Consider the following 27,420-nt stretch of genomic DNA (forward strand, 5'->3'; position numbering starts at 1 on the left):
CATCTTAATTTTAGAAGGTGAGTGAAAAGGTCAACTGGTTCACCCACGTCATTCGTCCATGGGGAGGACTAGACGTATCGAACAGTATTTCAGTCCATAACTTAATGCTTGTCAAGACAACACGAACACAGGAACAGAAACTGACGCCTGATAATAATATCCACCCCACCTAACGTCTAACGTCTAGCTAAATGGTACGCAGAAATAGACAAGGGTGAGGATGTGCATGACCTAACAGTTAACATATCAGACAAGCTAACTTTGTATACAAGTACTTCCGCTCTTCCATTACCGGAGAAACTGTATTCTATATCTACAGTAGTGCCATTGAAGATACGTACCACAAGTCACGTTGCCAGTAATGATTGTGCACTCAACACTTAAGTCTCATACAGAAAAAAATGAAAAGACCGAGCGAGTTGGTACTGCGGTTAGAGTCGCGCAGCCGTGAGCTTGTATTCGAAAGGTAGTGGGTTCGAATCCCACTGTCAACAGCACTGAAGATGGTATTCCGTAGTTTCACATTTTCACGCCAGACAAATCCTGGGGCTGTACCTTAAAGCCACGGCCGCATCCTTCCCACTCCTAACTTTTTCCCATCCCATATAACATTTTAGGGTACACCTCATTACCTCATTATACGTCCGGCTCTATGGTTAAATGGTTAGAGTGCTGGCCTTTAGTCCAGGGGGTCCCGAGTTTGATTCCCGGCCGGTTCGGGGATTTTAACCTTCATTAGTTAATTTCGATGGCTCGGAGGATGGGTGTGTGTGCCGTCTTCATCATAGGTAGGACCCCATTCTCAAAGCCGCGCAGATCGCCTATACGACGTCAACTCGAAAGAGCTGCACCAAGCCTCTTCGGAGGCTACACGCTATTAACCTCATTGTATGAGGCTACCTGACGCAGTGTAGGATATATTAATATTTGAAATTAATGATGTATTGTATCTTAATACAGAAGAAAATACTTCAATGAAGAGTACCAATAATAACAAAATGCTATTATCAGTTTTGGTAGGTCGAACTTCTAGGTTGGCCTACAATAGATTTTAACCCATTTCTTTTCTCATCTATGTTCGCTGAGGGTTAGCCTCCTCGTTTCAGCCCTTCAAAATAAGGTCTTAAAGATGCAATAGTAAATATGCTTGAAATGAAGTGCGATGATGAACATGTCTGAATGTATGTGAAATACTGGTCGTATCAAACAGTATTTCAGTCCTTAATCCTTACAAAGACAATGCCAACATAAGAACAGGAAATGACTCCTAAATGTATCTATCCTATTTAATATCTAACGTCCAGCTATCCGATAGGCAGAAATATACACGGGTGTGGACTTAATATCCAGAGCGTTCATTCGTAGTCGCAAGAGATTCTGTTAAACCTTAACTCAGGCAAGCAAGCGTTTAGTTTTACATACATCTTCGTATGGTGACCGTAGCCCCAAGACCTCCAGTCTTTCTCGAAATCCGAAGCGCAGGACTTGACTTTTCATTTCAAAAATCCCACATGAATTGGAAAGGATTCGAACCGCCGCCGCCACCGTGAGAAGCCATTGACTATGCCACTCGTCTGCCATACCCACTAAACCATAACTCAGTCTTTGCCTATGTTTTAAATAGTCTACGCTTTATATTTGCTTTTCTTGTTGGTATGTGATGCATCCGATTGTAATTAGTAGAAAATTCATGCAATGCACGCCACGTGTGGTGTAGTATTTCAGTTGCTAATTTGGGGCACTCTCGGTCATTAGCCAGGTGTGCTTCATAGTGTAGAAATTGTGAGATAACCTGTAATAGTGTGGGAGTCCCTGTAATTGTAATTACTGGGGGCTAGGGTTCAGAAAACTGGGGCAGGGTTAAAATAAGAAACCATTTCAGTTCTTCTATACAGTGTATGTGACAGAAAACCACAGAATATCGTACGTATATTTGAATAACTACTGCCAGTGCTGGACTCTTGAACAGATTGACTTTGCTTGATGCTTGATGCGATGGTGGGTAATTCACATATTTTGCTGATCTTAATTTCCTATCAGATATTTAGTCCCTTGAGCCTCCGTGGCTCAGACGGCAGCGCGTCGGCCTCTCACAGCTGGATACCGTGGTTCAAATCCCGGTCACTCCATGTGAGATTTGTGCTGGACAAAGCGGAGGCGGGACAGGTTTTACTCCGGGTCCTCCGGTTTTCCCTGTCATCTTTCATTCCTGCAACACTCTCCATTATCATTTCATAGCATCTATCAGTCATTAATATATCACTTTGGAAGTGGCGACCCCATCGTACTAATAGCCTATATATGCTTCATTCATTACATCCCTGACCCGGTCAATCACTGGAAAACAGGTTGTAGGTTTTCATTTTTCATTTATTCCCTAAATGTGATAGCATAATGGGGTAAAGTAGAGAATAATCTGTAGATATACAGTACAATATTTAGTTTTTATTCCCCCGTTTCTTTTAATGAAGTTGGTACTATTCAAGTTTGATGGGTTTTTATCAAGCAACATTGAATTTACTTGTATTTATTATATTTAGAATTAAAAGATATTGCCATTCTGTATTTATTAACGAGACAGAGTGAAACGTTTATCTTAAATTTGCTGTAGTACCCGTCATTGAAGGTACAATCATATAGAATGTGCAAAGTTATCTAACTCCCCAGCTACTTTCCGCCAATATTCAGGCTTTTTTTTCTCAATCTCAATCAATACTGGGCATGCTGTTTTACGCGGAACGCAGCAGTAATCCTATCTATCGGAGATGAGTGACAGCAGAAGAGACAAATAACATCACAACAGTGTCAACATAATGTCATTGTTGATCAGTTTTATGAGCTTTCGATATTATGGACCTTCATGTTTGGTTTTCTTCCGACTCTGTGATATTACATCTAATGTAAAGGGAGTCCTCCTCCATTTATGACTCCCTCTTGCCTTATTCTTCAAGGGATCGTTCCTTTATGATTTTTTCTCGTTATTTTTATTGTTATCTTCACAATTTTCCTTGTCGATATGACCGACGATCACGCGGTTTTACTCCTTAAGACAATCGTGACAAAAACCATCGCCAGTTAACACAATGTAACAGTAGTCTAAATTCATGAATTATGTTATCATAGTCGGTACGGTAAAAATGTATAAGACATAAATGATCGGAAATTATACCCTCTAACTTTTGTTACGTAGTGCTTTACGATGGAACCAGAATTTTAAAAATTAAATTTTAGGCACCTGCCCCAAAACTACGATTTCATGCAGCGTGAGTAAACTTATTTACACCCTGGACTGTGGTGTCTTATTTTCTTACTTTACATACCGATTTTAATTAAATTATGATCATCCATTTTATCGTGGTTCGGCGTTGATTTGGACTTTTGCAACAAAAACCGAAATTAATGAATATCTCTATTATAATAGCCGTTACGGTAAAAATGTATTAGCCATAAATCATCGGAAATTTAATTCTATATAACTTCAGTTATGTAGTATATATCGATTGGACCACTAATAAACTAGATATTTGAGAATTAAATTTTGGGTCTTCCCCTAAACTACAATTTCACTCAATGTGAATAAAATTATTTGTAGCCTAGATTGTTGTGCTTCATTGCCCAACTTTACACACCGATTTTCATTAAATTTTCTTCAGCCATGTTTTCGTGATGCCCGTATATACATACTGAACCCTTTGGTCCACTCTGAAAGATACCTACCTTCCTTACCTATCAGCAAAATTACAAGAGATCTGTCTCTTGGGTCGTATCGGGTTCTTCGTCACTTACTGAGGTAAAGGTAGGGTTCAGTAATCCTGATCTACCTACTCAAATGAAAGGTCTATTCATAAAATATTGTATTTTATTTTGGAAAAATTTACTGAAGAAACTAATAATTTGTAATCCATGTATAATTCGGACTCGATCTTGTCCACTTAACACCACAATCATTTTGCACAGTCCGACTCGTTGGCTGAATGGTCAGCGTACTGGCCTTCGGTTCAGAGGGTCCCGGGTTCGATTCCCGGCCGGGTCGGGGATTTTTAACCTTAATTGGTTAATTCCAATGGCACGGGGGCTGGGTGTATGTGTTGTCTTCATCATCATTTCATCCTCATCACGACGCGCAGATCACCTACGGGTGTCAAATAGAAAGACCTGCGTCTGGCGAGCCGAACCCGTCTTGGGATATCCCGGAACTAAAAGCCATACGACATTTCATTTCATTTTTGATTTTGCACAGAGGGACCGAACGCTGGTTTGAGCCTTTAACTTAACTGCCTGATGGGCATCCTTACTAGAAACCATTGTCTCAATTATTACATAAAGAAAGGAAAGTCTGTAAATCCTTAAAGTCGGCGTCCATGTGAGACTACATGTACCATCATAATGATTCTTGATGGTCCAGCCCTCGTAACACGAACTCTGGACTCGGGGTATAATTAAGGCAGTCCAATCGGTGTATGCCACACAGTGGTTACACGGCATGGACCCTTAATTCAATCGATGTGACCTGCGACTATGTCATGGACCGACCTCTAAACTTCTAAGTTATTTCAAAGTCATTGTGGATGATGACCGCAAGGAAAATGATGCTACAGTGGCATATGGCCCTAATCTATATTCCTGAGGTTGATGAGCCCATGACCATTCAAGTTTCTAAGCTGAAGGCTAAAAACAATTAACTTACATCGGTTGATGACCAAAGTTTCCACTTTACTAACCCCAGCACATTTACTGCTCAATAAATCAAAGTCACATAATGCAACAACAACAACAACAACAACGCTCACAACACTTTGTAGCAGTAAAATCCATTACCTTCGGATATGTCCCCTTAATCGTTACGTTAACACTTAAATATTCCCAGAAAAATAAACTACGATTTCCAGAATGCATCTCCAAATTATTCGCTTGCTTTAAAGTTATTTCACAAATACGGTTCCACTGAATTTAATAATTAAATAAATTAAAAATGATTTAATGAAATCTTAATGAACAACAAATTATATCTCCACGGACGAATGGTTTCTTCCACAGGTCCCTACTCAACGTTTGACGCAGTTATATTCAATTCATGTTTAATGTTTATCATCTATCATTATTTTGTAGCTGGATTTTTTTACATCATTCATTTCCAGTATTATATCTTGTTTCATGACATCACACTTTAAATCTAACCTTACCCTAGCCATTATTAATACTTGGATAACCCTAATAGTCTAGTACAAACCAAAAGTAACTCGCCGTATAATGTAAGCCGAATACGATGTCATATCTTGTCATAACATTTCATAAAGTTCGTGCAACCTCACAAACAAAACAATCATCACCACCACCACCACTCTATATTTTGGACAACCCTGAAATTGGCTAACCTCGCTCATTATACTCTAACTTTAGGGTTTCAAGCATACATTACAATCTCAATTAAACAAATTCGCAGTACCTAATAACCTACACGTTATTCCCGGATGAAAATTTCAACTAGATCCCGTAGTTAATGATCCCCGTTGCCAAGTATGCAATCTCGTTTCAATACGTAACTCTCTACACACCTTCCGTTGTATAAAAAATGTCCCCTATCGATCAGGTGGCGGCTTGAAACAGACGACCCTCCTCTGTCTGTCAGTTTCAACATGAAACACATGTCATCGTCATACATGACTGGCTTCAAAGAATGAACCTCTTTGACTTCGCAAAATAGAACAAAATACGATATTCTGATCAAACAAATATGCACATAGATTTACTTTTAAATGCCCTACAATAATTGTACACGTCGCAAATTAATACCTTCATGGATTCTCGCATTCTAATTTTCCATCTCAAACATTATAAAATCTTCCTCGGGCTCCCACAAAGTCCCGGCTTCATCGACAGGCTTCCAATCACCTGATTCACAAATCCTATCACAACTCATACGACAAATCTGATCTCTGTTCTCAAACTCAACGAATCTCACTGACAAAAGAACTGGAATAAAAATCCGTACTAGAATCCACGACGCCTAATAACGCACAATACTTTAATAATGAACAACTTCGCATAAAATGATCTCGTATTTTAAAACTGGATTTTCACGAAAAATGATTGACAAATTTACTGTTATTATTGTCACTCAGACACGGTTAAAACGGACATAGAATACGTTACACTTCGTGACAAAATTCACCGATCTGCATTACTCAACACTACACACAGCGCTTCCACCGATTGAAAATGGGTAACCACGGATCCCTTTCGCACCAATTCCATAAAATATCAACTGAAAATTTTACGTCGAATGAACATCTTAATTTGACATCACAAAATATAAGGAATAAAATACACGGATATGACTATCTACTTTGGACGTGATATCACTTCGAAACCCTCATTAGTAACTTTACAACATTACACGGCACCCGCAATACTTTAAAAATTTATCCAAGCTGAAAATAAAACAGATGACCCCTTTCGTCATATTCTGACATTCACAAAGAAACATTATGGGTGACCAACTGCGTCATAAATACCCACTTCAAATACATATAAGTTTGACATCATGAAACAAGATATAGTAGGCGTTAAGATGGCATGTCACCTACCTTAAGTCACGCCAGCGTTCATCTTTGGGCTCACCGGCGGCCCTTTTTCATTTGTGTAGCCATTTTTACATTTTTGGCTGTACATTGCATTTTTCTTCCTTTTTCCTAGAAATAGAGCATAAAAAAAGAAATGCCCTTCACTTGTCGCTTTGTTAATCGCACTCGACTGATAGTATTTATTAACCGCACACGAATTACTTTCCTTACCACACACAAATTTATAAAAACTTCTTCGGTATCTTGACGGTCCTTTTTATACAATTACTTCTGCTCAAAGAAAAACTATCTCCACATGGATTCAAGACCCCAGCCACATCGGCTAAAATCTATTAGTTGGACTTAGTCTACTTGTCGATCGATTTACAGAGCAGTTCAACCCTCTGTCTTCAGCCTCACGATACAAAATGCAGGGGTTTCAACATGGCGTCCCTTGTATATTTATAGACAGTACCACCTCTCTCCAGGCATTTTCCCTTTGCCCCCAGGAAAATTTGCGTAACGTTTTCGACTTAAATGAACTGTATTTAAAATAGTTTTTGATATAACCACATACTTGCTACATTGCTAACAGTAGTGTTCCTGGAAATTTAAAATGTATTCCTATTAAATTAACTGGTTAAATTACCTCATTTGATAGGCACTACTTTTTGTCGTCTTAGCGTGTGTAAGCTAGACACGCGCGTCCATCTGAAATAATCCCCAGAAATGGCTTAGCAGTCTCAAATCCGTCTTACTAAAAACCAATTGTCTTATAGAAAAATACAGGACCCTTATTATATTGCATTCAACACTAATTCTTTCATTTAATTATATTTATTCAACATAAACTTTCTTCTGTATCCTTCCACTGCCGACACGTGCGGATGACGTCACATCTCAGAGCGTGGGACGGAAAGTAGCTACCTCCTTGCCACGTGTCACCCCCGTGATATATATAAAATTTCGAGCTTCCTATTACAATAGACATGGGGCCTCCCGTAATCAATCAATCAATCAATACTGATCTGCATTTAGGGCAGTCGCCCAGGTGGCAGATTCCCTATCTGTTGCTTTCCTAGCATTTTCCGAAATGATTTCAAAGAAATTGGAAATTTATTGAACATCTCCCTTGGTAAGTTATTCCAATCCCTAACTCCCCTTCCTATAAATGAATATTTGCCCCAGTTTGTCCTCTTGAATTCCAACTTTATCTTCATATTGTGATCTTTCCTACTTTTATAAACGCCATTCAAACTTATTCGTCTACTAATGTCATTCCACGCCATCTCACCGCTGACAGCTCGGAACATACCACTTAGTCGAGCAGCTCTTCTTCTTTCTCTCAATTCTTCCCAACCCAAACATTGCAACATTTTTGTAACGCTACTCTTTTGTCGAAAATCACTCAGAACAAATCGAGCTGCTTTTCTTTGGATTTTTTCCAGTTCTTGAATCAGGTAATCCTGGTGAGGGTCCCATACACTGGAATCATACTCTAGTTGGGGTCTTACCAGAAACTTATATGCCCTCTCCTTTACATCCTTACTGCAACCCCTAAACACCCTCATAACCATGTGCAGAGATCGGTACCCTTTATTTACAATCCCATTTATGTGATTACCCCAATGAAGATCTTTCTTTATATTAACACCTAGATACTTACAATGATCCCCAAAAGGAACTTTCACCCCATCAACGCAGTAATTAAAACGGAGAGGACTTTTCTTATTTGTGAAACTCACAACCTGACTTTATCAACATACCATTGCCTGCTGTCCATCTCACAACATTTTCGAGGTCACGTTGCAGTTGCTCACAAACTTGTAACTTATTTATCACTCTATAGAGAATAACATCATCCGCAAAAAGCCTTACCTCAGATTCCACTCCTTTACTCATATCATTTATATATATAAGAAAACATAAAGGTCCGATAACACTGCCCTGAGGAACTCCCCTCTCAACTATTACAGGGTCAGACAAAACTTCACCTACTCTAACTCTCTGAGATCTATTTTCTAGAAATATAGCAACCCATTCAGTCACTCTTTTGTCTAGTCCAATTGCACTCATTTTTGCCAGTAGTCTCCCATGATCCACCGTATCAAATGCTTTAGACAGGTCAATCGCGATACAGTCCATTTGACCTCCAGAATCCAAGATATCTGCTATATCTTGCTGGAATCCTACAAGTTGAGCTTCAGTGGAATAATCTTTCCTAAAACCGAATTGCCTTCTATCGAACCAGTTATTAATTTCACAAACATGTTTAATATAATCAGAAAGAATGCCTTCCCAAAGCTTACATACAATGCATGTCAAACTTACTGGCCTGTAATTTTCAGCTTTATGTCTATCACCCTTTCCTTTATACACAGGGGCTACTATAGCAACTCTCCATTCATCTGGTATAGCTCCTCTGACCAAACAATAATCAAATAAGTACTTCAGATATGGTACTATATCCCAATCCATTGTCTTTAGCATATCCCCAGAAATCTGATCAATTCCAGCCGCTTTTCTAGTTTTCAACTTTTGTATCTTATTGTAAATGTCGTTGTTATCATATGTAAATTTTATTACTTCTTTGGCCTTAGTCTCCTCCTCTATCTCGACATTATCCTTGAAACCAACAATCTTTACATACTGCTGACTGAATACTTCTGCCTTTTGAAGATCTTCACATACACACTCCCCTTGTTCATTAATTATTCCTGGAATGTCCTTCTTGGAACCTGTTTCTGCCTTAAAATACCTATACATACCCTTCCATTTTTCACTAAAATTTGTATGACTGCCAATTATGCTTGCCATCATGTTATCTTTAGCTGCCTCCTTTGCTAGATTCAATTTTCTAGTAACTTCCTTCAATTTCTCCTTACTTCCACAGCCATTTCTAACTCTATTTCTTTCCAGTCCGCACCTCCTTCTTAGTCTCTTTATTTCTCTATTATAATAAGGTGGGTCTTTACCATTCCTTACCACCCTTAAAGGTACAAACCTGTTTTCGCATTCCTCAACAATTTCTTTAAACCCATCCCAGAGTCTGTTTACATTTTTATTTACCGTTTTCCACCGATCATAGTTACTTTTTAGAAACTGCCTCATGCCTGCTTTATCAGCCATATGGTACTGCCTAACAGTCCTACTTTTAAGACCTTCCTTTCTATCACATTTATTTTTAACTACCACAAAAACAGCTTCATGATCACTAATACCATCTATTACTTCAGTTTCCCTATAGAACTCATCTGGTTTTATCAGCACCACATCCAGGATATTTTTTCCTCTGGTTGGTTCTATCACTTTCTGAATCAGCTGTCCTTCCCATATTAACTTTTCGTACTTAAAATTCTTAGGGCACAAAGGTCATGGGTTCAATACATACAGACATACAGATTACGGAAAATTAAAAAGTGAATTTCCTTTTTACTGTGGACACGAACGATGTAAAAATACCATTCTTTTTAAATTCTGATCAATGTGCAGGCAAAACACTTATCTATATACGGGGTGTCCCCAAAAAGCACCGATAAGGCTTAGTATGTTGCGCGGGTTTACGGACTGATCGGTTTTCAAGAAGGAACCCCTGTCCGGAAATGCACGGTTTGGGCGCAGGAGAACGTCGAAGTCTAAGAACGGTTGTGACAATTTGTTCCAGTTTGGTTCTTTAATCCGGAAGGTATTCAACCCTTTAGCCATCTGTGTGCTGCGGATGGGCGACCTCAGCCTAATAACATTCCTTCACATGGGCTACATTCCTCCACACAGTCCTTGCTGCGTATCGTACTGCGTTACTTGTGTGCTGTAGTCTGCCAGTGCAGTAACGCTTTTAACAGCAGTGCGACATGTACCAGAACACAGATGCGGAAATGACCGACATGGTGCTTGCATACGACAAAGCGGATTGCAATGGTAGAGCTACCGCAAGATTGTATACGGAACGTTTTCCAAACAGACGTACCCCACATCATTCCACGTTCGCAGCCATCGAGAGACGACTAAGACAAGGCGGGCAGTTCCACGTAGGTAGTATGGAGAGTGTGGTGTCAGCGAAGGACCTTATTGCCCGAGTCCACGGAGCGATTGAAATTCTTCAAAGACAACCGCACGTATTGGGTAAAGTGTGTGAGTCTCAACACTGTCAATGTAGGCTCTGCAATGACGTAGGTGGTACACAGTTTGAACCCCGTTTGTAATGAGCCCGATGTGCTACTCATGTTGGTTCTATTGACAAGCGGAACGCGAACACATCTCACACTTTGATTCAATACAGCGTCCAAGCTGCGCGTTTCTGGGTATGGGTTCTTTCTTGAAAACCGATCAGTTTGCCTTCGCGCACAACATACTAAGCGTTGTCGGTGTTTTTGGGACATCCTGCATAAAAATAGCATGTCCTGACTGACTGACTGACTGACTGACTGACTGACTGACTGACTGACTGACTGACTGACTCCAAAACTACTGGACAGAAAGAAATGAAATTTTCCGGATACATTTGCATTTAAGTGTAGGTGCTCACTAAGAGCGGATTATTAGATATACCATCGCTAAGGTGGTGAAAAAGGTGGGGGGAATTGTTTAAATGGGTATATCTATATCTCGAAATCTTGACATTTTAGAGACATAAAAATTGGTATTTTGAATCTCCTTTAAAAATAAAGGAACAGGTACAGTGGTGGTCAAAATAATAGAGCCACCTGCCAAAGGTTTAGAATAAAGTGCAAATTTATTACTAGACATGTTTGTACTATGATGAAAACAAAATTTTACGTTGTACAGGAACCATTACAAGAGTCACATTGTACCACAGTCAGTTATATAGATAACACAACTGAAACTAATCAATAATATTCAAAATAATACCAGACCACAGGGTCAAAAAAATAGAGCCAATTGACACAAATCTTTTGTACTTGATCTAAGTCTTATGAAATTTACAGGAACAGTCGTTTTTGCATAGGAGTGCATTAGTACTTCGTGGTGTAACCCTTATTTTTGAGGATTTCCCTGCATCTCTTACCCATAGAGTCGACTAAACGCCTGCATTCGTCGCTGCTGATCGCATACAAGGCTCTCTGGATTTCTTCCCAAAGTTTATCTAAAGACGTAGCTTTTGAGCGGTCAATTCTCTTGTCTACGATCTCCCATAAGTTCTCGATGGATGATGCGTCAGGGGATTGAGGTGGCCACTCTAATACTTCGATATGGTGATATTGAAAAAACTGCCTTATGATCCTTGCAGTATGCTTTGGATCGTTATCGTGCTGAAATTTCCATTTCAGCGGCATTTCCTCTTCAGCATAAGGCAGCATCACATTTGCTAAGATGTCGTTGTACATTTCTGCGATCATTATGCCGTTGATACGGTGTATTGGACCAAGGCCATACCATGAAAAACATCCCCATACCGTAACACTTCCGCCACCGTATTTCACAGTATTTAAAGTGTACTTGGGATTAAATTCCTGGTTTGGTGGGCGGCGCACATAGACTTTTCCGTCTGAGGCAAACCTATTATACTTGGATTCATCGGACCAAAGGATGTTCCTCCACCAAATATTGGGTTTGTGTTCATTTCTCCGGGCGAAGGCCAACCTTTTCCGAACATTAGCTTTTGAAACATGTGGCTCCTGTCTCGCAATGCGCCCATTCAATTTTTCGGATCTCAGTCGTCTTTGAATCGTTGAAGTTGATGGTTGAACATCATTTTTGTCGCTAAACAAAATGGCTTTCAGTCGTGGTGGTGACAAAACTGGGTTTCTTTACTTCTCTAGTGATGAGTCTGTCTATGCGAGTAGTTACACGAGGTCGCCCCCTGTTCCCCACCTGCGGCTTTGTTTGTTTTGCCAGTCTAATAGCGTTCTGGACTCGTTTTCGCGAAACGTGTAAATCTTTGGCTATTTGATTCATGGATATCCCACTTTTGAACATCCGGAACATTACTATACGACCATCATCACTTGTATGCTCTGCTCTGCCCATCTAGAAGAATGTAAACAAAACCAAACGTCAGTTTACATACAAAATAATATTTAGTGGAGGTTTGTTGACAAATAATATCGCTAGCCCCCAAAACAACTGCAAAAAATCCATTTGAACGGGACTTCTGTAAAACGGCTCTATTATTTTGACCCAAAAGATTCTTACCTTTATGGCTCTTTTCGAACGTCTAGCTCAAACGCTTCCTTTCGCACGACTACAGACAGCAGCGTCGTCTTCCCTGATATTGTCTAAAAGGGACTGACAACACGGCACTCGTGGAAATTTTGCGAACTAAGAAATATCCCAGTTCTTAATCTCGTCAATAGAGGTGGCTCTATTATTTTGACCGCCACTGTATGTTTACGTTTTCTGGAAATCCTCTTAAAGGGGTGAAAAGAGGAGAAAAAGTGGTTCAATTTTTATGAGGGTACTTATATTTAAAAAATTGAAGATATTACAGGCATGAAAATTGGTATGTGGAATCTCCTTTTTTTTATACAAGTTGCTTTACGTCGCTCCGACACAGATAGATCTCATGGCGACGATGGGATAGGAAAGGGCTAGAAGTGGGAAGGAACCACCCGTGGCATTAATTAAGGTACAGTCCCAGCATTTGCCTGGTGTTGAAACGGGCAACCACAGACAACCATCTTTAGGGCTGCCGACAGTGGGGTTCGAACCCACTATCTCCCGAATACTGTATATTGGCCGCACTTAAGCGACTGCAGCTATCGAGCTCGGTAGGAATCTCCTTTAAAACTAATGAAATAGGCATATTTTTTAGTTTTAGGAAAATCCACCTAAGGGGATGAAACGAAGCGAAAAAAGGGGTTAATTTTTAAAATAAGTAAATTTGCAGTATATCTCAAAAACTGAAAATGTCACAGGCGTGAAAACTGGTATTTGGAATCTCCTTTAGAAATAAAGAAACACATCATTTTTGTTTTCGGAAAATCAATTAAGAGGCTTAAGGGGGACGAGGATGTAAAATATATTGAATTTTTATCTCTATTTATATCTCTATAACTGAATATGTTACAGACGTGAAAATTGGTATATGTCCGTAAATATAAAAGGCAATAGGCACCCACTAAGAAAAGGTTTCAAAAAATTCCACCTCTAAGGGGATGAAACAGGAGTAAAACCCTAAAAACCAAAACATTAATTCCTCCAGACAAAGTTGAAATTGCACTCAATAATTGTTTCTTTATATACGAGATGTAAAATAAGACAAGTTTAGAAAAAGTTCAGTCTTTAAGGGTAAAATGGGGGTTAATACCCAAAAGGAAAATAATATTCCTTTCTCTGAAACCGTGTGATATACGAGGTTGAAATTTAACATGATGGTTCCTCCTCCTTTATGCCTTATATTTTCGATAAAACGTAATTTAAAAATAATTTACTCCTGAGGGTTCTTGACTGGGGGCGGAGGGTGACAACATAAATATTAATTTCTCTCCAACCGTTTGACATATGGGCTTGAAATTCAACATGATGATCTTCCTATATGTCTTAGGTTTTCAATAAGAAGTCTTTTCAAACAATACACCCTCGGGGCTGGGTTAATAAGGTGTGAGGTCTTGACAACATAACTATTCATTTCTCTCAAACCATTCTTCGTACGAGTTTGAAATTTCACATGACGATCGCTCCTGTATGTCTTGGATTTTAAACAATAAGTTGTCTTAAAATAATACACCCCTAACGGTTTATACCATGAAGAAAAGGCCTAAAACACAAATATTCGTTTCTCTGAAATCAACTGATATGAGATTGAAATTTCACATTATGTTTGCTCCTATATGTCATCATCATCATCATCTGTTTACCCTCCAGGTTCGGCTTTTCCCTCGGACTCAGCGAGGGATCCCACCTCTACCGCCTCAAGGGCAGTGTCCTGGAGCTTCAGACTCTTGGTCGGGGGATACAACTGGGGAGAATGACCAGTACCTCGCCCAGGCGGCCTCACCTGCTAAGCTGAACAGGGGCCTTGTGGAGGGATGGGAAGATTGGAAGGGATAGGCAAGGAGGAGGGAAGGAAGCGGCCGTGGCCTTAAGTTAGGTACCATCCCGGCATTCGCCTGGAGGAGAAGTGGGAAACCACGGAAAACCACTTCCAGGATGGCTGAGGTGGGAATCGAACCCACCTCTACTCAGTTGACCTCACGAGGCTGAGTGGACCCCGTTCCAGCCCTCGTACCACTTTTCAAATTTCGTGTCAGAGCCGGGAATCGAACCCGGACCTCCGGGGGTGGCAGCTAATCACGCTAACCACTACACCACAGAGGCGGCGCTCCTATATGTAATAGACTTTAAATAAGAAGAGGTCTTAAATCAGTACACGCCTACGTGTGTTTATCTGGGGATGGGATGTAGCTGACGACATAAATATTCATTTCTCTCAAACTGTTTGACATACAAACTTGAAATTTCATATGATGGTTCTCCTATATGTCTTAGATTTTAAATGAAACGTGGTTTTAACATAATACGCCCCTAAGGTGTTTTGAACGGGAGAGAAACGCCTGAAAAAATACTTATTGTATCTCTGAAACAGTTTGACCTACATACGAGGTTGAAATTTCACACGATGGTTGCTCCTATATGTAATATATTTTTAAATAAAATGTGGTCGTAAAACAATGCGCCCGTAAGGGCTCTTGACTGGGGTGTGGGGGTGAGGCCCGATTATAAAAATAACAATTTCTCTGAAATCGCTTGACATACGAGGTTGGAATTTCACATGGTGGTTCATCATCATCATCTGTTTACCCTCCAGGTTCGGTTTTTCCCTCGGACTTAGCGAGGGATCCCACCTCTACCGCCTCAAGGGCAGTGTCCTGGAGCTTCAGACTCTTGGTCGAGGGATACAACTGGGGAGTATGACCAGTACCTCGCCCAGGCGGCCTCACCTGCTATGCTGAACAGGGGCCTTGTGGAGGGATGGGAAGATTGGATGGGATAGGCAAGGAAGAGGGAAGGAAGCGGCCGTGGCCTTAAGTTAGGTACCATCCCGGCATTCGCCTGGAGGAGAAGTGGGAAACCACGGAAAACCACTTCCAGGATGGCTGAGGTGGGAATCGAACCCACCTCTACTCAGTTGACCTCCCGAGGCTGAGTGGACCCCGTTCCAGCCCTCGTACCACTTTTCAAATTTCGTGGCAGAGCCGGGAATCGAACCCGGACCTCCGGGGGTGGCAGCTAATCACACTAACCACTACACCACAGAGGCGGTCACATGGTGGTTACTCTTCAATATCTTAAATATTAAATAAGAAGTGGGTCTTAAAACAATGCACCCCTAAGGGGTCTTGACTGGGGGTGATGTCCGATGACAAACATAATTGTTTATTTCTCTGAAACTGTTTGACATCCGAGGTTGAAATTTCACATGGTTGTTGTTCCTATATATCTTACATTTTGAATGAGAAGTGGTCTTCAAACAATATATTCCTAAGGGGTTTAGACTGGAGTTAGAGGCCTGATGACAAAAATATTCATTTCTCTGAAACCTTTTGACATACGAGGTTGAAACTTCACATGATAATTGCTTCTATGTGCGTTACGTTTTAACTAAGAAGTGGTCTTAAACCAGTACACCTTTTTGGGGTTTTGACTAGCGGTGAATTGTGATGCCATAATAATCATTTCTTTGAAACCGTTTGACATAACTTATGAGGTTAAAATTGCACGTGATGGTTGCTTTTGTATGTTTTAGATTTTAGATAAGAAAATTCTTAAAACTATACACCTCTAAGAGGTTATATATATATATTCATTCTTTCCTTCGAAACCGTTTAACGTACTATTCCAGGCTAAAAATATGGAATACTTGACACTGTACGGTTTCAGTACGAAGACAAAATTCCAAATAGCGGTATATATTTTAAATCGTAGGTGTGAATTAGGAAACATACCACTCTTAAGGTGTTAAATGTGATTTATCTCACCGGGCGAGTTGGCCGTGCGCGTAGAGGCGCGCGGCTGTGTGCTTGCATCCGGGAGATAGCAGGTTCGAATCCCACTATCGGCAGCCCTGAAGATGGTTTTCCGTGGTTTCCCATTTTCACACCAGGCAAATGCCGGGGCTGTACCTTAATTAATGCCACGGCCGCTTCCTTCCAACTCCTAGGCCTTTCCCATCCCATTGTCGCCATAAGACCTATCTGTGTCGGTGCAACGTAAAGCCCCTAGCAAAAAAAAGTGATTTATCTCCGCAAGCGAAATTATTCATCCATACAAAACTGTTTGACGTACAAATTTTTAATTTTAAGAGAAGGTTCTTCGTTTATGTCCTAGATGTGAAATATAATATACTTCAAAATATTTCTCCCCTAAAGGGTTTAGATGGAGGTTGACTCTCAAACACAATATCCATTCTTCTGTTTCAGACACGTTCTTAAAATTTTACATGAAGGACGGTCTTCTATGTCCTAGATGTTACGAAATATTTTTAAAACATTCACCGTCTAAAAAATCATTCAATATGCATCATCTAAATTTCACAGGTTGATGACTTTTACATCCTAGATGTTAAATTAAAATAGGGTTTAGAAACATTCCAATTCTTCTGTACGGGGTTCAGATGCGTGTTAGATAAGAAAATGTATAGAATAACCATTCCCACCAACCCGTTTGATGTACGAACTGAGGGTGTATTTTAAAGGCTCAGTCGAGTGTAGACACTCCAAAATGTAAAATATTTAAAAAAAACTTTCGATTTAAAACCGTAGCGAAGCACTGGTATCTTCCTGGTTGTTTATATACAGTATACTTCCTCTAGTTCGGCCGCTGGAAAGTCCGGCCTGCACCTGTCCTTGAGTCAGGCTTCCCTCACGAAGAAATTGTGCAAGCTGTTATCCATCAGGACAAGGAAGCAGAAGAAGTCGATGATGAAGAAGAAGAAAATGAAGAGGGAAAAATGAGTCACGCTGAGGAAAGTGCAGCTTTACAATCGGCAGCGGTTTGTATCGAGCAGCAGACAGAAGCAACAGCAGTTGATGTAATGTTTATAAAGAAGTGGTGTGATCCTGCGCCTTAAAAGCAATTGACACAAAGAATAGAAAAAGATAACAGATTTCTCTTAATTTTTTCATTCTGCAGAGTTTATGATACAGTACTATACTGTAATGTGAGTTGCTTTTGTTTACGATACTTTGTGATGTTTGTACGAAGTAATGAAATGAAATGGCGTGTGGACTCCGGAGAGGCCTGGCGCAGGTCTTTTGATTTGACAACCGTAGGTGACCTGCGCGTCGTCCCCGTACCAGGGGCGTTAACTAATTCTGGTTAAAATTCTCGACCCTACCGGAAATCGAACCCGGGACCCCTGTGACCAAAGGACAGCAAGCTAACCACTTGGCCGTGGAGCCGGACTTTATACGAAGTGTTAATGTACCCATACAAATTAAATTCGGAATTCTTTTAATGTTTTTTCTGCCATTTAATTTTCCACCACGAGTGTTTATCTCTCATCGGGAGAGAAACTTCAGTAGTGTATGGAGACATCATAAAGACAGCATGAACTCATTTCGGGCGAGTGCACTTAATACTACTTGCCTTATAATTGGTCCTTTGTTTATGTACTGTATTTCACTTAAGCTAAATATTGGTATTTATAGTTAGTCCGGCCAAGGGTCCGGTCGCCAGATGGCTGAACTGTAGGGCGTCTACTGTAGATGGAAAATTACGGAGTAACTAGAGGCAACTGGAAGTATGGTTGCTTTCTGAGTAACGTTTTGTGCATTCTAAAAGTAACTATCTCAGTTTTCGTCCAAACAATCGAGACATCATTTTGACCTATACAGCTGTTGAGAAGTCCCAGACAATACAGTTTGTCCATAATATTTTTTATGTTACATTGTTTTGTTTGAAGTGTTACATTTACAATTGCCTGCTTAAAAAATAATTTTAAGGTTTCAGTCGTTGTTTGTAATTTGTTGACAGCTTCTGAACGCAAGGTGAATGCCTGGAGCTGACAGAGGCGGCTGCTGGAAGTAAATCACCTAACAGAGATGCAGTTCAACCTCAACCGTTAAGTACCGTCAGCCATCTAAGTGAGTACCGTCTCTTTTTCGGTATATCTTTGTTGTTCTTTTGAGTATTAATACAGTATGTATACTATAGTAATACGGTCTTGGAACTCTTCACTGAAGCATTTAAAAAAACACAGTACATTACTAGCTTTAAATATTCATATATCCTACCCAGCATCAGGGAGTCTCATATGAAAGTAGCCTCTTATAATGAGTTGTACTAACTATGTTATCATCTACCTTCCTCTTTTTCTGTATGAGACTCCAATGCTGCCTGCACAATCATTACTGACAACGTTACTTATGGTAAGTATCTTCAACGACACTACTGTAGGTACTAGAATTCAGTTTCTCAGTTATTGGAAGAACTGAAGTACTTGTTTAGCGTGTGTGATGACCGCTAGGTGATGCACATACTTACTCTAGTCTATTCCTGCGTACCGGTTAGCTAGAAGTTAAATTGAGTCATTTTAAGTTCCCTGTATATATTCCAGTGCGCTGGACTGGGTGGAGACTTGGACAGTGTAAGTTTCGTGTTCACAGAATAAATTTGGTTGATAAGTGTAAGTTTCACAACGCGTATATGAATGATTAAGACAAGAAATATTTTATGATATTTTATTACGAAAGACGGGACAAAGTAGGCAGTGGGCAGTCTTTGGCACAGATTCTTCTGTAGGAGAGTTTGGCTCTGCTTTTGTGTTAAGAAGTGTACGCATATGTCAATTTATCCAGAAGAGCAGAAGCAAATATTGTAATTTAAACTCGTTCTGAAAACCTGAATGTGCATTCGTTTATTGGCAAAGTATATTAACATACATACATACATACATACATACATACATACATACATACATACATACATACATACATACATACATATATATTCATTACACGCTATTGTGCCTTTCATAGTCGGTCTGCAAGCCCATTTGGATGAAGAGAGCGCTCCCACAGTCCTCTATTTGAAATCAGCTCAGTGGACTCTTTTAGTTCCACATATCTTACCTTTAAATCACTAAAAAATCAAGTCTAGTAATAATCTCCTAAGTACCGGGCGAGTTGGCCGTCTGCGTAGAGGCGCGTGGCTGTGAGCTCGCATCCGGGAGATAGTGGGTTCGAATCCCACTGTCGGCAGCCCTGAAGATGGTTTTCCGTGGTTTCCCATTTTCACACCAGGCAAATGCTGGGGCTGTACCTTAATTAAGGCCACGGCCGCTTCCTTCCAGCTCCTAGGCCTTTCCTATCACATCGTCGCCATAAGACCTCTCTGTGTCGGTGCGACGTAAAGCCACTAGCAAAAAAAATCTCCTAAGTCTGCCTCTGCTCCCTTACATTCCATGACCGAGTCCATTATTCTCCTAGGTGGCCTGTCCTCCTAGCTATTAACTTGTATTAACTAGCTAAGAAATCTCTTGGAATAAGTCTTCTTTCTTTTCTGTTGTGCTTATACTCGGCAATTCTCAACCAATCACTTTTTGTATTAGTAAGTGTACAAATCATTGACCGAGACAAGTCTCATTATTGAGTATGTTTTGTCCATGTGTTCTGGAAATTCTCCTTTGCACGGTTGTTTCTCACTGTCAGTATAACAGCAAATACGTAGATCTAAATCTTTGCCATCAAGTACTGGATCTTCTATAAACAATATCAAATAACTCTTGCCAGTTCATCAGCTCGGAAGACTTGTAGGTGTAGCAGAATTAAACTCACTGTTTCTCTATTGAACATTTTTGGTTTCCCTCCTTCTTTCAAGAAGACTACATGAAATGGTCATCCTGTTGCATATAATATGCTTGACTGTATAAACTTTCCCTTACGAGGCTACTACCTGCAGTATGAATTCAAGTGAAAGGTTGTTTTATTTCCCGTTATTGGTTCACCTGATCTCCGGTCTAAAGGTAGCATATCACAAATTTAACAGTTTCAGACACGTATTGCTTCGTAAAAAATACTCTATATTAATAATATAAATCTTGGTGATCCGTATACATTTGTGTCCCACATGAGTCTGTTCCGGAACCACTTATTCCGTCTATATCAACAATATTACATCGTCTGTTATCAACTGCAGACACCACACGTACGCTCACGATACTTCCAGTGTGAACCCAAAACACTAACTGATGACATTTAAAAAATCAATGGAGACGTACAAGAAATGTGTAACTGAACTGACACGTATGGACTTAGACTAAGTAACGTAAAATATCGAACCATAATATCTCACCCATGACTTTGTTAAAAATCATAAATAACTTCACTTTACCAAAACTCCACCTAAAAAATTCACCAGTTGATTTCGGTGATTCAGCCAACGATCTCGATTTTACATTTGCGACACTTAACTCACTTAGAAGATTCCGCAATATATTTTCTCGAGTATTAAAGGAACGCCTCATTTGCACTTTGGTATTGCCTCATTTCGACTACTGTTACACCGTGTACAATGACCTGTTAATGACAAACTACAACAGGCGCAAAACGTCTGTGTTCGCTATGCTGTGTATGTGACCTACTTTACTATGACCCATGTTACACCTGCCAACAATAAACTTGGTTGGCTAAAACTCAAACAGCGGCGTAATCTTCTTCCTCTATGCCTTCTTTATCGAATATTCTCCTCGTGCTCACCTCCTTCCTTGTACTGCCAATTTCACCACCTCTCATCCAATCACATTTTAGTAACACGGTCAAAACTCGTACACACTTATCGATACCGCCCCATCGCACCACCAGATGCACAAAAGGTATTTTTTTATTTCTTCAGTGCGACAGTGGAATACACTACCTGTCTCTCTCAAAGGGGCCCCATTTGCTCGTTTCAGGCAAAAGTTGTCACCAATATCTACTAGGTAATATTTGAAGTCCTGTATTGTTGTTCATGTATTATGTTAATACATTTTTAGAGTAGCCTTTCTTCAAACTATACACTGTGTGCAAACAAACTGTTATTATGAATAATAATAGAAATTAGCTGAGTTAACATTTTGTGACTACTATAATCGTGTAATAATTGTGTATATCATCCTCATCAACAATTTCTTATTTTGTATTATAATACTGTACAGTATTGTTTAGTACCCATGAGATGTTTCACTGGTAGTCTATTACTTTTACTTCTGCATATAAAAATATTGTATTTTCTGGTTAGATTGAAGGGAGGGCCTAATAATCTTAATCTTTCCAGACAAATTAAATCTATTCTGTTCCATTCTATTCTGTTTCGATATCCAGCACCAATCGTCTTCAAATGATCATCAGTAGGTCGACCACCTTGCTAAATACAGATTACAAGATATTCACTAAAATAATAGCATCTCAGTTGCAACGATGAGACATGAATGTGTGAGAAAAGATGAGGTGGATCTTTCTTTTTTTTCTAGGGGCCTAACATCGAAGGTCATCGGCCCATGAGATGGATCGAAGTAATCGGGATGGAACGTGTGCTTGGTATGGTTAGGTGAACGAGATGGACATAGGAAACTACAAGAATGCCTTTGGGTAGTTCCACAACACACAAGAAACGTACACCAAACAGTGTTGATGTGCTATAGCGTAACGGTCGACATTCTATTGATATATGTGAGCTACTTAACAAAATGCCTAGCTACTAAAAACCTGTTGCGATAAATGAGTTATTAAAACGGATCATCCGTTATTTTTTTTGCTAGGGGCTTTACGTCGCACCGACACAGATAGGTCTTATGGCGACGATGGGATAGGAAAGGCTTAGGAGTTGGAAGGAAGCGGCCGTGGCCTTAATTAAGGTACAGCCCCAGCATTTGCCTGGTGTGAAAATGGGAAACCACGGAAAACCACTTTCAGGGCTGCCGATAGTGGGATTCGAACCTACTATCTCCCGGATGCAAGCTCACAGCCGCGCGCCTCTACGCGCACGGCCAACTCGCCCGGTCATCCGTTATTTAGGCCTGCATATATTCATTAACACATGAAAGAGAATTATGTTGGAATGTGAACAAATATTACATTCTTTTCACAATAAGTACACAATTAGGTCAATTACATATTTAATATACACAATTCACTTGCGGTATGTGCCCCTCCGTAGCGTAACGGTTAATGTTATTAGCTGCAGTCCTCGGGAGCCCGGGTTCGATTCCCGGTACTGTCAGAAATTTAAGAATGGCAGGAGGGCTGGTAAAGCTGCATTGGGGGTGTGCCTGAAAAAAGCTGCACCACCTAGGGATGAGGACACGAGTTTTTTAGCTTCACTTGCGGTATACTCAAGAACAAAACCATTGCCATCATTATGTGATTCTTAGCCATCCATTTCATCGCTCAGGTTCATGACGCCTGGTCCATTGTTTGTTACTCCTAGTGGAATGCAGGAGTCCATATGTCTGTCATCCTATTTCTATATTTATTTTTTATAATGTTAATTCTCGAAAATGTTGATTCACAGGTATAAATAGAGTAATATAACGCCTTCATTTCCAGAGCGATATTGTTCAATAATGGGAAGGCCGTTTATCGTTAGCCACAACAGATCAAAATCTACAATAGTTTTCTTGTCCAGCGACACAAGATGGAATAATTTAGGAATTCTACAAAATAATGTGGGACATAAAATGGGAAGACCTGTTGAAAGTGTACCAAGAGATACGAGATAGGCCACACGTCCTAACGGAAGATTTCATGCCAGGAATTATTATTTTAATTCCCGAAACCACAAGACCTCTAGGAATGGGAGAGCACATTGCTAAATACAGATTACAAGATATTCACTAAAATAATAGCATCTCAGTTGCAACTGCAGTTGCAACAGATCATCGGACAATGGCAATCGTGTGGGACATCAGATCAAAATATTATCTCCAATCTGTTAGTGCTGAGACAAAGCCTCATCGAACCTTCCTCCCACGACAATCGTAAGTTTGGACTTCCATAAGGCCTTCGACAGATTAAAACAACCGTATCTCTGATGCACATTGCAAACTTTCGCCTTTCCATCTAAAATGATTGAGTGCATTAAAGGACTGTATAGAACAGCCATCTCACGAATCATTAGAAGTGGACATATAACTGTGAAAATACTTATACGGAAATCAGTTCGTCAAGGATGCCCTCTCTCTATGCTTCTGTTCATCGTAGCGCCAGAACCATTTCTTTACCGAATAAATCACTGTGTAACTGGCCTGACACTCAATGCACAAAAAGTGACAGTACGAGCGTATGCTGACGAAGTTTGTATTATCCTAACAGAACCATCCGACGAAGAGCGAACTCTAAATGTAATCCACGAATTTGAGGAAGATTCGGGATCGAAGGGAAATAAGAAAAAAGTCCGGAGTGCTGCTTCTTGGTCGACATCAATCACCTGCGCGTAATAGATCACTGGGTTGAAGTTAAAGATCTTAGGAATTGTTTTCCAACAAAATTTTGAAGGTATGATAACCGAGAATTGGACGTCGATAACTAATGAAGTTAGAAACGCTTTAATGCAGCAGCATACTAGGTCTCTGAATTTCATCCAAAAAGTATGGCATATTAATGTGTTTGCTTTATCCAAAATATCGTACTTTGCTCAAGAAAAAAAATAACAGCGTATAGAACTTTGTATAGGCCACTATCTTGGGAGAGGTTCTCTGTTTCGGGTGAGATATGATCAGCTGTACTTGCCGATTACACATGGAGGACTAAACCTAATTCGTGTAGACCTAAAATGTAAGTCTCTACTGGGAAGAACGATACTTAAATCACTATCAGGGTTGCAAACTCGAACAGAACTGACATTACTTCAACCTCCTGAGCCTGATGTAAGAGGTGATCGACATAAGCACATACATCCTGCTTTCCGAACCATCATTGGTATCCTTGACAGTCTCCCTCCGGATCGAAAAGAAAGAAAAGAATTTCACTCGACGAAGAATTTCGACACTTACCTACTGAAAGGATTACAGAGACCAGAACCGATTGAACAAAGATTCCCTCAAAGAAAATGGAAAATGGTGTGGTCAAATGCTAACAATAAACATGTACCAACACAGTGTAGATCAGTCTACACGGTAATTTATGACATCGTTCCAACAACAACAAAGCGCTTTCGTCACAACTTGTCTGAAGATAATAAGTGTGGACATTTCGGCGAGCTCGATACCACAGTGCACCGAGTTACATCTTTGGAAAGTAAAAGGAGGTCTGTCTTCGTTATCGAATGAGTAGTTAATGACTGGAGAATTTCAACTGAGGGGAAAATCAGATGTGAATGCTGTAACTTGGTTGATAGCAGCGGCAGTGCACTGGAATATGACATCATACGATAAGAGTGGATGGAAGTTGGTGGACTTAATCAGATCAACCAAGACTGCTTGTTGGGAAATGGTAAAAAAAACGCAATATGGAGAAATTTGTGAAATATTTATTTCATTTTTAAATGTTTTGATTTTACGTATTTTACACGGTGATGTAATGAGAATTGACAAAAATGAGATGGTTTTGATTTTTTTCAAGAGAGTATTATTCTAATTTTTGTATTTCTTTCTTTAAATTATAAAGTGCAGTTTGCGTTTTATATTAGTCTCAACACTCTTATACAATTATACAGGTGTGCTTATGGTTTTCAGCTCACTAAATTTCCTTAAACAGTCATATTGATTACTTTGAAATGTGATTTTTAATTTGTAATTTTGTAATTTTGGAAATGTTAGTAAAAAGAATGTCATGTTAAGAAAAACACAAGTCGTTTTGTAGAGTAATTATTTGGAGATCAGCTGTAGCTCTATCTTCATTAAAACTGTTTTCAATGGCGAGTCATAATTTTCAGGTTTGCGAGATATACACGGACCCTACGAACTTAGAATTACGCAAATTAACCAGGTTAATTCAAATACTCCCTTCATTGCTGCCCTTCCCATATTGTGATATCACGAGAGTAAATATTTAAGCCTTATTCATTTAATTCAAATGTTTAGCTAGGATTTCCTTTAGTTTCATTTAACTATAACAAACTCATTTTTGCTGTATGTTCAACGCTGTAGCCTACCACCTCAGTTTCTTGACTACAATCCGTACAACGTTTTTGTATAGATGAAATGTAACAATTCCCTCAGTGGTTTGGGTCAATGCATTTTTCAAGCGTTCAAATATACTTTATTGATGACCAGGAAGGAAAAATATTGCCGCAGGGACTTGTGGCTAAATTAGGTAAAATGTGATGTAATTGTGATCTGTCTGTCTGTCTGTCTGTCTGTCTGTCTGTCTGTCTGTCTGTCTGTCTGTTAGGTCATTAGCCCAGAGGCTGGTTGGATCCTCATATAAGGAAACGCAAAAACCAATGGCAGTACCAAAATGAGGCGTACTAGGCAAGACGAGGAGTGAGGTAGTTTGCCATTGCTTTCCTCACTGGGTCAGAAAATGCTTTTGCAGTACGACTGACCCTATGAGCAACACCTTTCATAACACTCAGATGCACTAGTCGTGCTCTTAATGCCATTACGCAGCACCACCCATACCCCAGCAGCTTCCATATTGTCACAGCCATGGATGAGACTGAGACTTCGGTGAAAGCTACACTTTACTCTGGTCTGTGCCAAGAGATGGTGGATACAAAAGTACTGTATCCATCAAGAAATGGCAGCAGGCAAAAATTGTGATAGTACAGTATTAAATTGTAGAATATTACTTGATGTATTCTTTTCCCCACTGTTAAAAATATTCTGCTTACTATGCTAGTCGCAATCGAAATAATGTATGTGATTCAGAATCCGCTAGTTCCTTTTTGTACTGTGAAGTGCTCGGCTGATTTTCATTTATTGAAATGAAATTCCACAGCCCGTTTCCAGTTTGTCATGTCAGGAGTGGAATGAATGAAGCCCCCATCTAGCAGCGAGGATAGGAACTGTGCTGGCTGCCGAAGCCTGTCTCACTCCTCTGGAGCAATGATTAATTAATGATAGATGAAATGATACTGGAGAGTGTTGCTGGAATGAAAAATGACAGGGACATCTGGAGTACCTGGAGAAAACCCTTTCCTGACTCCGCTTTGAACAGCACAAATCTAACATGGAGTGACCGGGATTTGAACCACGGAACCCAGCGGTGAAAGGCGTGCTGCCGCTCGAGCCACGGAGGCATTCTATTTTTTTTTTTTATTGCGGGTTTAAAATCTTATATCTGAGATGATTGATACTTAACTTTTGTATTTTAGTCATTAATGAATTTACGAATTTATTTTGATGGCCCGTGCAGTTTACATTCATTCATATTGGAGTATTTTCCGTGCTACCGTTGTTATATTGACATCCATTCCTTAGTTTGGAACTAATTTTATGGTATTCTGCATTGTAGATGGAATTAAAATCTCCAAGTAAGGTTTTCATCAGACGGGATTTAAATACAGTATCATGGATCATTCCTTTGGCTTTATCTTTTGCCTCCCCCAGCCTAAAGTGCGAAAGTTTCGACTACGCACTTCGTTGCTTAACTTCGGAGAGCGCACGGATTCTTATTAGACACAAAATTATAGCTATTATAATGTTAAATCGTAGGTTTTAACGTTCTTCCTTAGATCAGTTACCGGGCGAGTTGGCCGTGCGGTTAGGGGCGCGCAGCTGTGAACTTGCATCCGGGAGATATTGGGTTCGAACTCTGTCAGCAGCCCTGAAGATGGTTTTCCATGGTTTCCCATTTTCACATCAGGCAAATGCTGGGGCTGTGCCTTAATTGAGGCCACGCCCGCTTCCTTCGCAGTCCTAGCCCTTTCCTATCCCATCGTCGCCATAAGACCTATCTGTGTCGGTGCGACGTAAAGCAACTAGCAAAAAAAATATAGATCAGTTAATCTTTGTGAATGTCTTCAGAAATATTATCTG

General features: G+C 40.0%; 1 long non-coding RNA gene across 1 annotated transcript in view; it reads left to right on the top strand.

The window, feature by feature from the left end:
* Positions 1–27,420, top strand: part of LOC136862819 (uncharacterized) — a 427,778-nt gene that overhangs the window by 323,228 nt on the left and 77,130 nt on the right. The window contains exon 4 of the long non-coding RNA XR_010859067.2: positions 18,498–18,607. This is a non-coding gene — a long non-coding RNA (uncharacterized lncRNA). The remainder of the gene's footprint in view (positions 1–18,497; positions 18,608–27,420) is intronic.

The sequence above is a fragment of the Anabrus simplex genome, chromosome 2 (genome assembly GCF_040414725.1).
Source record: "Anabrus simplex isolate iqAnaSimp1 chromosome 2, ASM4041472v1, whole genome shotgun sequence".
NCBI classification, from domain to species: Eukaryota; Metazoa; Arthropoda; class Insecta; order Orthoptera; family Tettigoniidae; genus Anabrus; species Anabrus simplex.